This window comes from Vigna umbellata, chromosome 8 (genome assembly GCF_029865625.1).
Source record: "Vigna umbellata cultivar VRB3 chromosome 8, Vumbellata_1.0, whole genome shotgun sequence".
NCBI classification, from domain to species: domain Eukaryota; kingdom Viridiplantae; phylum Streptophyta; class Magnoliopsida; order Fabales; family Fabaceae; genus Vigna; species Vigna umbellata.
The window spans coordinates 13,871,836-13,880,671 of NC_142172.1; the positions used below are offsets into that span (position 1 = coordinate 13,871,836).

Below are 8,836 nucleotides of genomic sequence, written 5' to 3' on the forward strand. Positions count from 1 at the left end.
AAAAAATGTTCAATCCAGTCTTTTTCGCTCACGCCGTTAAAAACATAACGGTGCAATGTGGCATTATGAATACGTGACACGTTTGAAGAGGTTGCACTGTGTAAATATTTAAAAAAAATTAAAATGATATGTTAGGTGCAAATCTCAACAGCTACACCATTTGCAAATCGTCCAACCTGGTCCAAAATCACTCTCTGATCATGATGGAATGACAACGCCATTGCATTTGCATCAGAGGGATCCACCTCAATAATCCTCACCTTTGGATTAACCCCCTTCACATAACAATCACCGCAGAGCAGATAACTCCCGTTTCCAACAACTTCCTGGGAAGTTTTTCCATCATATTATAAGCTCCACGAATCTTAAATGAGAATCCGGTGGGTACTGGAGGGAATCCGGCGAGACCCGGGAGTATGGGGGAGCCACTAGTTGGGTATCCTCAACGACGACGGTAGCGGGGGAGGAAGAATGTGCGGCCTTTGGCGGCTTGTGTGCGAAATAAGAAGCAATCCTAAGTTACATTCTAGAACAACTCGAGAGAGTGCGCAAGAGAGAAACCACCATTTTTTGTCCTCCACCATGAGCGTAATGAGTAATAAGGAGAAGATTATGAGTACCAAGGAGTTGTGCAGGGGCCCTTGTTGCAGTCACAGGATTTTCTAAGAACCAAGAGGTCTTTAAAGAATTCACTGGAAAACCCAAGTAAGGGGAGTTAACTTTTTGATGTGTTGATTGAGCATGATGTGTTTCTTTTGAAACTTGTTAATCTTGAGAAACTATGTGGATAGATAATATACCCAATTGGAAGGTTGTGGGTTTCTAAGGAAAAAAAATGGTTTGGGATGTTATTCCCAGAATATGAATGCACGGGTTGAAGGATTACAATGCATGTGGTTTTGTAGTAAGAGAAAAGTGCATATCGTGAATCTTTGGAGGGTAGCCGTAGGTTGGATAGGTTAAGAATGTAAATAAGAGTAGGAAGTGTTAACATGTTGTATGAGTGAAATATGACAATAGAGTGCATTGGTGATGGGTTGTGTTCTCAATAGAGATACCAACATGGGTTTATGGGTATAATAAATTATTATTTGTAATTGCATGGAATGTTTGATGGGTATTAAATGTATGGAAGTAGTATAAATGTGGAGTAATGTATTGTCATCACATGATGGTATGAGTGTGTTGGGTAAAATTTAAATATTTGTGTGAGAAAGAGAAAAAGGTTCACCACCGTGAGAAACCAGAGAAAGAGTGGAGTTGTTGCATGTATTATTGAGTCATGTGTTTGTTTGTGAGTTGTGTATCATCGTGAGAGAAAGAGAGAAAATGGGTTGTACTTTGTGAGTTGTATGTTGTGTAAGTTTGAGAGTTTAAAGTATTGTCTATGTATTTGTGTGTTCTGGAAAGTAATCTAGAAAAAATACAAAGAGTATATATTTCTCAGATATTATACTACGAGTTGATACCATGAGAACATATATTTATTGTTCTACAGAGTGCATATAGGATGGGATCTGGAGGTGGGTGTATAAAATTGGTGCATTGTTGGGTGATATAGGATGGAATAATAATATATTGGGTGATAAAGCCATTTACGTTTCTCTCTCTACATTTAATTATTCAAACAATCATTTATGTTTCTCTCTCTGCATTTAATTCTTTTAGCCACCTATTCATGAAACTACACAACTCACTCAGATTTGGCCATAGTAGCATTTGCACCGTTATGTTTTTAACGGTGTGAGCAAAAATGATCGAATTGAACATATTTTAACGAAATATGAGATCTTACTGAACTTTTTTAAAAGGTAGAATCACTTTGAACCAAACCCCTACAAATTGGGACTAAATGATGTATTAAACCTAAAAACAAAACGACTTATTGGTACAGTTATGATACTAAACCGTCATTGTTTATTGACATTTTAATGATGTTGACATATTAATTATAGTTGTATCACAATTCTATTTTTTTTTTCCTTTTGTTTTTATCCATTTTTAATAACGGTTGTAATATAATCATAGCTGTTTTTCTTAGTGATAGTTCTAAAATCGTTGTTGATTTTTCTAATTAATGACAACTAAATTTATGACGAGTCTAAACCCGTCGATAGACTTATTTTAACTATTATCTAATACCTAATTTGTAGTAGTGTTTGTCACCTGTTTCAATAGAGACTTCTCTCAAACCAATTATCTTGCATATATGATCCGCAGAAACCTTACAAATATCTTTCCACCACCAAAAATTCATTCTTAGTGTTTATTATGTTATTTAAATTCCCAAGTCTGCTTTAAATTTCCTTAAAATTTCACAAATGCTCTGGCTTATTATTTGAAGAATTCCCCCCCCCCCCCCCCCCCCCCCCCATAAATACAGTTACATAAATTCAATATATTAATAATATAACTTTTTTTCGTCAAACTCAATTTAATTCTTTTAACATTTTCAAAATTATGAAAAAAATCATTCAATAGAAAATGAAACCATCTCCATTGAAGAAAAAAATTATCCATATTGAAATTCATTTTCCTCCTAATTCTAAAATTTAAGTAAAATAAAAATCTCTACAATGGAAATGTATTGTAATTTTTACTATAATTAGTTCACCATAAGAGATGCATAGACTCTCAATACAACGTATTGCTTATCATCTTTTCAACAATTTTAGTTTATATTTTCTAATCTTTTCATTATATATAATATATATATAGTTCTTGTATGTAATCGAGATCTCTTGGTTCGGGATGTTCTCTTCTTACTTCTATGTTTGACTTGAGGTATGAGAAGACTCTAATGCTCAAATGAATAAATGGTATGCAATATTATTATCATGACTTATTACTTATTGATTGACTTTCTTTATAATTACTTCAGTAAGTCTAACTTAAACATGTCATCTCCGTGACATCGCAATAATTCTTTATTGTATATAATATCTATTTTGGTTTCTTTTTTAGTTAAGTTTATTCAAAATGATCATTTTTTTTTCAGATGTTCAAAGTGATCTATTTTTTTTTATAAAAATTGTTTAATTTGATTTTTTATTGACGCGTTTAAAATACTAACAGTTTAATATTCACTTTAATTAATATTTAATGAATTGTCCAATTTTAAAATACGTTACAAAACGTGACAAAATCAGCCCGTGATAATGTTAAAAGTTCTCAGCCTTAATTAAACCCTTTATATTACAATTAAATTTATTTAACCTTAATTAAACCCCAAATTCACTATCATATCATGAAACCTAATTAGAAACTTCTTCTCCTCTCTATTTTCTAGTTCTCGGATAGACCTAGCCTTGGAGTGCGCCTGCGGGTTTCTTATGGTTTTATTCTTCTCCTCAATCTTGGTTTGTTGTCAGCGGGTAAGATTCATTGTCGAGCAAGGAAGAGTGGTTAGTTAAGAGGTTTTGTCTTCTCCTCTTTTGGTTAGGGGTCGTGATTGGCTGGAAGGGTAGGATCCCTTCTTCTTCTCTGTTCTGGGTTATTTTCGTAGGAAAGGAGAGGCGTTTTCCAATGGCTCAGGCGACACTTTCTTCGCAACAGCTGGTGCTTCAGCGTCTTCACCACGAGCTTCCGAGGGTAGGCGCGTCGTTTTGCGATGCGAGGATCTCATCCTCCAGCGTCTTGGTGCCAGCAAGGGCTTGGATGGGATTAACGTTTCAAATCAGGGTTGAATTTGGGTTCTATATTTGGGGTTTCTATCCTTGATTCTTCTCTACAGGTTTTGATTTCGCGATTTGGAGTTAGGGTTTATATTTGAGATTCTGAATTTTTTTTGTTTGGAGGGTGATGGTTGTGGTTTGTGGTTTTTCGGTTGTGGTTTGATTTGGGATTCCAGTGGTGATTTGGTTTGGGGTTTCCAGTGGTCGTTTGGGTACGAGTAGTAGTTGTGGATGACAACATCAAGTGAAATAAAATAAAATAAAAATAAAAATATAAAAATAGTCAATTTGACCATGCAGCTAATCCACACTCTTGTTTCATTGATACTCAAGCCTCAAACCTTCTCAAGAATTCTAAGCCATCTAATCCGTATGAGGGCTTTCAAAATGCTAAAATTTGAATTTACACATCATGGCTAACACGTGAAACAAATTTAGTTGGAGAGAAAATTTAAGAACAGATTACCCAAATAACGAAAGAATTTTGGATGTCATGCCTAAAATTTAGAGCAGGTTTATATCTGCACACACGTGTGTGTATCACAGTGCAGGGAAGTAAGAGTGATATATATGTACAGACATAGTAAAACTGATGTTAGATTAAAAAACTGTATTAACAGTTAATTTCTTTTTCCCTCAGGCCTTCTTTGCAGAGCATCCTCAATATGCAAGAAATGACTTCTTTATTACAGGTGAATCATATGCTGGGCACTACATTCCTGCTTTTGCAACACGGGTCCATCGGGGCAACAAAGCTAAAGAAGGAATTCATATAAACCTGAAGGTTTTGTAACATCACGTGATAAACCAATCTAACTTTCTCTGACAGAATTTCATTGAAGGAATGAATAATTTCTTAGCTTACTATTATTGTTTGAACAGGGATTTGCCATTGGTGATGGACTTACTAACCCTGCAATTCAGTATAAAGCCTACCCAGATTATGCATTCGAAATGGGAATCATTAAGAAGGCTACACGAAACCGCCTTAACAAAGTACTGGTTCCAGCCTGTGAATTGGCTATAAAACTATGTGGTAATATACATTTTGGCTTTTTACCTTTTTACAGATGTTACATTTCTTGTCACGTTGGAATGTGTGTAATGAGGGCTATGATGGGTTGAAGAGTCCAGCTACCGAATGCTTGAATTTGTTGGATTGATTTTTTATGCTCCTACAAATCATTTCCAGTATTAAACCGTATTTGAAATAATGGACAACATATCACTTTTTTTTTTATAAAAGTTCCATTTAACATTCAACCTGAGTTGACCTTTTGCTCATGACATCTGCATGACCTGGATTTATATCCAATGATAACGTTTAGTAGACAATCTAAACTTTTAAAAGTGCGTAAATTATAGTGATTTTGGTGGGGAAGCATATTTTCTCGATTAAGACCACAAGACGTGGAAGAGAGGAGTTTACAACATTTCAATTGAATGGAATAGAATAACCTTATTACGGCTGATTTTCAGCGGGGGTAATGATAGTAGCTGAGAGTTGGGGGCAGTTACGATAATTATTGGTAGAAAGTAGAAACAGTATTTTTTTAAAAAATATCTAATATTTCAAAATATAAATTGGGCGGTCTATCAGTTAGAAGTCCCATTTTTCTATATTATGCATCAAAACCCATATTCCTTGTACACAAACTATTATTTTTTAATATATAATTATCGTACACTTTACTAACAATTTGCTATTTCTGAATTATTTTGAAGTCTTATGAAATCCACGGACAACTCTAGGTATGGAAGTGTATAGTAAGATTACAAGTTTGGTTATTTCTAGCGATCATGTAAGGTAGCTATTGCTCTGATCAAGTAATCATTCTCACAGGAAGTAAAAGTCAAGATCACTGCCTGATTTTCACTGAAAAACAGTGCTTTCACTTCTTTGGAGCCTTCTGGTTTGCCTGTTAACTCTATAATATTTGTTTTATCCTTTCAGGCACTAACGGAAAAACTTCCTGCTTCCTGCGTGGCTGCATACGTAGCTTGCAATCTCATATTCAGTGACATCATGTTGCATGCCGGAGACACAAATGTGAGTAAAGAAACTTTTCTGGTGTGGTTGACAGCTGACTTTGTCACGTTTAGTTAAATTGTGTTAGAATTATTGGTTATTGTGTTTAAGTGTATGTGAGCTGTGAGTGTGTATGTGCTGTATATGAGTGTGTGTGAGGTGTGTTCCATTCACTTAATCCTATAAATATAGGATTAAGGAGAAGGGTGTATTAACCAAGTGATTCAATAGAATTTCATTTCACATGGTATCAGAGCAGGTTCTCTGATCTCTTCTGGTGGTCTTTGCTGTTTGCCGGCGGTCGGCAGTCCCTAAAATTTCAGTGGGCAGCCCTTTCTTTTCTTCTTAAATCTGTGCCACAGTCAGTACCAGTGCAGCTAGTCGCCTCTGCCGTCGACCATCGCCAGCCACTGTCCACCGCCAACCTTTGTCCGTGGCTGGCCACCTTCGCTGCCGCTGCCGTCGTCGCCGCCGCAGTTTTACCCGGTATCTTGTGCATCTGGACCGTTTCTTCGAGCGACGGCCAACCACGCCGGTTTCGAGAGCCACTTCTCAGTCACGCGCCTCCACGAGCATCAGATCTCTCCGATCTACGCCAGCCACCGTCACGGTTTCGACCGATGACCAACGGATCTGGACCGTCTCCTCGAGCGACGGCCAAACCCGCCGGAGACATGACCAGACTCCTCTTCACGCGCCTCCTCTCTCCGGTAAATCTCGGACGCGTGTTCATCACGCGCCGCCTTCTCGGCGTCGGCATCAAACCGCGCCGCTGCCGGTCGTCTCGCCGGACCTCCCTCTCTCTGTTCAGATCCTCTACTGTCCCATCAACAAGCTTACCTCTATCATCTTCTGGTTTAGCGCCGCTGGAAACTAAAAGAAGTCAGGATGCAGGAGCTGGTAGTCTTAGCTACACTGCCTTTGGTAGCTCATCTATAGGGATTGGTAATTTTGGCTTCATCTCTTCGGCAACTAAAACTGTAAATAGCCTCTCGAGATCTGTTGGTGCTAGTAGTGGTTCTGTGCATAATGCCCAGGCTTCTACAACCATTGGGTTAGAAGCCTGTACTCAGACCCAGTCAGTTCCATTTGATTCATCTACATCAAGACAACCAAGGTTTTTATATTCACACCAGCGAGCATGGCTACAGAAACACCAATCGACCCTCCACCCCCGTCCCCCCGAGAGGCTGATCTGGCTAGGAGACCCCATAGAGATCCTCCGCCAGATGCCTACCTTTGACATGCGCAACGGGACACCGGAGTCCGCCTGCAGCTTGCTGGTCAGGGCAACCACCCCGGAGGCGTTCCACTGGACCCCCATTGACAATCTGCCTGCCGACCTCGCCATGAAGCATGCAGATGCGTTTGTCAAGTCACAGCACATGCAGCTCACCTCCCACCGCCAGCCTGGATGGACAGACGAGCGCATCCAGAAGATGGCCATCTGCTTGGGTGTTGCGCGCGCTGCGACTCTGGATTACTACCGCCTCGAGACTACTGACCTCATGGCTGGCGAGGTTGCCCCAGCTGTCTACACCTACACGTCGCCCACCATGGCTGGACGGTACGGGACCATGGAGGTGGTTCCTACGCTCCATGCGAGGAGGAAGGCTGTTGCAATGGAGACCCTTGGGTTCACCCCCTAGGAGAGAAATATCATGGCCAAGCTGGCCCAAATGTCAGTCGGGATCATCACTCTGCAGGGGTACTCTCTCCTGCTGACTGGGCACCACTATCTCAGCGACAAGGGGAGCCAGTCAAGGAAGGCTTATGCGGCACTGGAGAAGCAATTCTTTGGCACTGAGGAGATGAAGGAATGGATCGAGGGGGACTTGACTGACATTCAGGATGCTCTGTGGCATAAGGCCACCCATCCTGTCAACATGACGATCAAGCATCGGGCTGGGACGAGCCAAGACCTCAAGGAACAGCTCGTGATTGCTGGAGTCGGAGCACCACGTCTGCCAAGGCAATGTATGACTGGCCTGCCCTGGCCTCTGACCAAAATAGTTGCAAAATGACATTTATCACAAATTAGTGATTTTTGATAATTTCCTATGTCAATAATTTTTTAGCAATCAATAATCTCAGCAACTATATTTTCGTCATTAAATTGATAGCAATACTAATGAAAACGAAAGTGACGGTTTTGGCGATTGAATTCACGACTGAAAAAATTGTTATCCAAGCGACAAATTTGACTTTAATAGCAAAAAGAAAGTGTTGGTTTCTACAACCTAATTTGCGACCGAATCAAATAATGTTAAATTTTAATTAGTGAATAAATAGCGATGAAATAAATTTGTAATGATACTAAATGTCTAAAATAACGGTCGATAATATTATTAGTTAAATTTTTGTTGTTATTTCAGTGATTATATAAATTGAAATGAAAGTTTTTCTTCTGCATTATAAAATGTTAAAGTTTTTTTTTTCTAAGAGAATACTTCCGTATTGAATAATTCAAAAGTTAATATTGTATATCAAATTAAATATTTTGGAAGTTATTATATCATGCAAAATATAACTTTTGTATTGTGTAATAAGCAAGTCATCTGAATTTTTTTTGGCATAAGAAAAACTTTCAAATGTGTAATGCGGAATACTAAACCGACTTTCAGGTCACGTTATATATAGAAGTTCAAATTGGCTTCCACATTTATTTTTTGCATTGTGTAATTTATTATACTTTTTCAACACGACACGTATAACAATTCGACAACATTTACCATGATAGGAGTGGATGGAGAGGAGGAGGGGAGAAAAAAAGAAAAGGAAGGAGAAGGAAGAAAAAGAAAAAAAAAATAAGAGAAAACAAAGAAGAAGATAAAATTGAAACATTTACCATGAATTTTACAAATGCTCAGAATTCGTTGGGTATAACCAACAAACATTTATAAATAGATATTTATTAATAGATTTACAATTATCAATAATCCTAGATAAATTTTATCAATGATTATTGTGAGAAAATTTTGTATGTCAATAATACACAATTTTCTTGTAATGGTGACCTTGTTGTTAAGTAGTTGATTGTAAAAGATACATGCCTTAATCTCCCTTCATGTCTTCGTGAGGCATTTACTACAATCATATTGCATGTTGATACGGGAAAGTATTGATGACGGAA

At 38.1% G+C, this 8,836-nt stretch overlaps 1 long non-coding RNA gene across 1 annotated transcript; it reads left to right on the forward strand.

Annotated features, from left to right (window-relative positions):
- The first annotated feature begins 3,061 nt into the window (after nt 1–3,061).
- Nucleotides 3,062–4,800, forward strand: LOC148194059 (uncharacterized). The gene is made up of 2 exons (XR_015781564.1): nt 3,062–4,458; nt 4,557–4,800. It is a non-coding gene; the product is annotated as an uncharacterized LOC148194059 (long non-coding RNA).
- The last annotated feature ends 4,036 nt before the right edge of the window (nt 4,801–8,836 follow it).